The sequence below is a fragment of the Alosa pseudoharengus genome, unplaced genomic scaffold (assembly GCF_046254945.1).
Source record: "Alosa pseudoharengus isolate Yale_2024_CS ecotype anadromous, Long Island Sound unplaced genomic scaffold, YU_APseudo_1.1 YU_APseudo_1.1_scf_7, whole genome shotgun sequence".
NCBI classification, from domain to species: domain Eukaryota; kingdom Metazoa; phylum Chordata; class Actinopteri; order Clupeiformes; family Clupeidae; genus Alosa; species Alosa pseudoharengus.
The window spans coordinates 2,145,949-2,148,874 of record NW_027468859.1 but is presented as its reverse complement, the minus strand read 5'-3'; the positions used below and the strand labels follow the sequence as shown (position 1 = coordinate 2,148,874).

Genomic DNA, 2,926 nt, shown 5'->3' with positions numbered 1-2,926 from the left:
TAATAGCTAAAACGAAAGGAAACTGGAACAAAAAGGCAAGGAAAATGGGTCAGAGCTCTGGTTCCTGTACTTTGAAACGCCGGCCAGATTTCATGTCGTTTATTTTAGAAATTCGCCATATTTAAGAAGTGACCTACAGCCCCAGACGGGGTATCTGCTGCTACTTTAATTAGATTTCAATGTTCTTATGAATACGTCCATAAAAAGCGAAGCAGCAGCAGTCCGTCTGTAATCAGCGGTGGGCATCAAGGTGTCTGTGTCGCGCAGAAACAATGAAGGCGAATAAAATGCGCTTGATTCCGTTTGGAACAGCGCGCGATAAGAGGTGCCAGTGGCAACACACACACTTCCCGTACAGCTCACAGCAGTCTTCCGTTTCCAAACACCGCTCCTTTTAATGTCTTTAATGCCTTTTTCCAGCTCGCGCTTACGCGACCCCGGAGTGCCACGCGGGAGATAATGCGCCTCGCGCCGCAAAGCGGGCGAGCGATCTGGCGAGCGCGAGACACCTGTTTTGGAAAACACACTCCAGACACTAAAGTTTGCTGACTTTGGGGCAATTCATTCGTCGTCAAAAACACTTGCTTGCTACATGGAAAAGGGACACACCTTTCCTTTGTGGCACTTATCTGGCTCAAATAGAGGAAAATATTTTATTGAGGACATTCTAATGCTGTTTACGCAACTGAATTTAGAGCCAGTAAAGAGCTATGATTTGACGAGCAGGAAATGAGGTGGAGGTTTTCTACCTATAACTTATACAAAGCTTAAAGTTGAGTATTGTGGCCAATAAAAACGCAGAAAGAAACCAATTGCCAATTTTAGAATAGATCATGGTCAGATTACATCACATACCTATAGCCTACATTATTAAATTCTATCACAACAATTTATACTATAATTAAAATATGCAATTTTGAGCCTGGGTCACTTGGGTCATTTTAAACATGAACATTTATATTTTACTAACAGTATCATGCCATCATCAGATACGAAACTGCCTTCTCCTGAACGACCTGTGTGCTATTGTCAGAGAACCTTGGTAGATTGTCACAAAATTGCGTTAAAAAAAACAACCTTTGTCTGAACTAAATAAACGGATATTGATTGTTCCTAATATTATTTAGATTAAATTAAAATATGACTGAGCGCAAATATAATATATGAAAGAAAACTTGTGGCCATTTCAGTTGAGCAAGTAGGCGAGATTAATAAACGAAAAACCATCCGCTACTCCGGCAGCTTGATTTCATCATGTGATGTCATTTGTCATTAGGAAAATCAAGATAATAACCTGCAAACCTGCTTCTACTGGGACCTGTTTGCTTTTTATTATTTGCATAAACCCTGATAGAGAATTATCATACAGTATTGTCGTTGTACCCAACGAATAGACACGGGAACGGTCTAGGTCTTTGTCGCATTCGCAAACTCAACTGACACGCAGCCTAGGCTACAGTACACAATACAAAAAACAAGCATTGAATACGTCCCGAATTATGAGAGTCCACTGAGATATATCATAAATTGAGTTGGGAAGAATATGCACAGTTCTGGTGCTGATTGATTGTGTGCCTCTTTTCCCGCCACGGCCGCGCACCACCGGCACAGCCTTGACCCAAACCGCCCAAACGAAAACAAGTAAAGTCTTTGGAGAAAAACGGGCAGTCTCGTCCACTTAGCCTACAGCGGGGAGACCACACGGGCCAATGTGTGTGGCGCATTCTTCGGCTCTGACGTACAGCTCGAGCCAGGCTTCTACAGAATGAAACCGTCAACACTTTCCCCTGCGCGCGAGCTCTCAATACAGCTGGTGACGATAAATGTAGAGCGTCAGTAGAATATAACTGATAAAGATATTGGGCTATACGAAAGCTCAAAAAAGAAAGTAGCCTAGCTGAAAAGTCACGACTTTAAAGCCCATCAAACATGTATCATCCTTAATCGGTAATTAAATCACAAGGTACATTTTTGGATTATAGACTTAATTTGCATACGTTTATTTTGACAAACTATTTTTTATTATTATTTCTAGATCATTGGCAATTTATTCGAAATAACTTTCAAGTTTTTAAACATTAAGAAACAACTGCCTTTGTTGAAACACTATAAAGGTACCTAAAGCAAATGTTTGTTGTAACCCTCGAAATGTCCCCGTCTCCTCATTTTCACATCAGAAGAGTTCATAGACTGAGCAGCAGCACCTTATTCTTCGGTCAAGTTCAGTGCACGATAGTCGTCCCGAGCCCTCCGACGGTTCTTATTGGTAGGTGCGAACGTTACATCACGCGGCTCATGACGCTCGTCTTCCGGCTTCCTTCAGCCGTGTCTTTAAGTCACTCTTGTTGGTGGAGAGCGACGAGACCCGCTCCTCTGTCCGACACGCCTCGGAGCTTCAGTTACAGTGGACAGAAGAGAGCGGCGCAAAAGAGCTCCCTTTCTCTCTCTCTCTCTCTGTCTCTCTCTCTCTCTCTCTCTCTCTCTCTCTCTCTCTATCTCTCTCCCTCTCTCTCTGTCTCTCTTCCTCTAACTCTCTCTGTCTCTGTCACTTCTCCGACACGCTCGCTGCTTCAACCTCGGCTCTGTGATACTGCGCTGTTCCGCGGTGCGCCAACGAGCCCCGCAGTTTCTCCGTTACCGGTGGAAAAGAGTGCGCTTTCTCTCGTTTACGGAGTAAGTACCCTTGTCCTCAGACAGCTCTCTCTCTGCCGCGTGGGCCGGTCCGTGCGCGCAGGTGCTCAAAAACACACGACAATCGCCCGGCTACACACGCGGCTTGTTCAATTCTCTAGACCGTATTCAACCGTGCACTTTGACCGAGAGGGTTACTGCAATGACATATGTTGTTATTATTGTGAAAAATCGGTACTGCAAAAGAAAAGTGTCCTCGTCTCCTCCTCAGGATGCGGCGCATTTGGGCAACTTT

At 44.2% G+C, this 2,926-nt stretch overlaps 1 protein-coding gene across 1 annotated transcript in view; it reads left to right on the top strand.

The window, feature by feature from the left end:
* Nucleotides 1-2,426: 2,426 nt before the first annotated feature.
* LOC143110033 (prospero homeobox protein 1-like) overlaps nt 2,427-2,926 on the top strand; it is a 36,741-nt gene continuing 36,241 nt past the window's right edge. The window contains exon 1 of the mRNA XM_076272862.1: nt 2,427-2,673. The gene's annotated coding sequence lies outside the window, so the exon portion shown is untranslated. The remainder of the gene's footprint in view (nt 2,674-2,926) is intronic.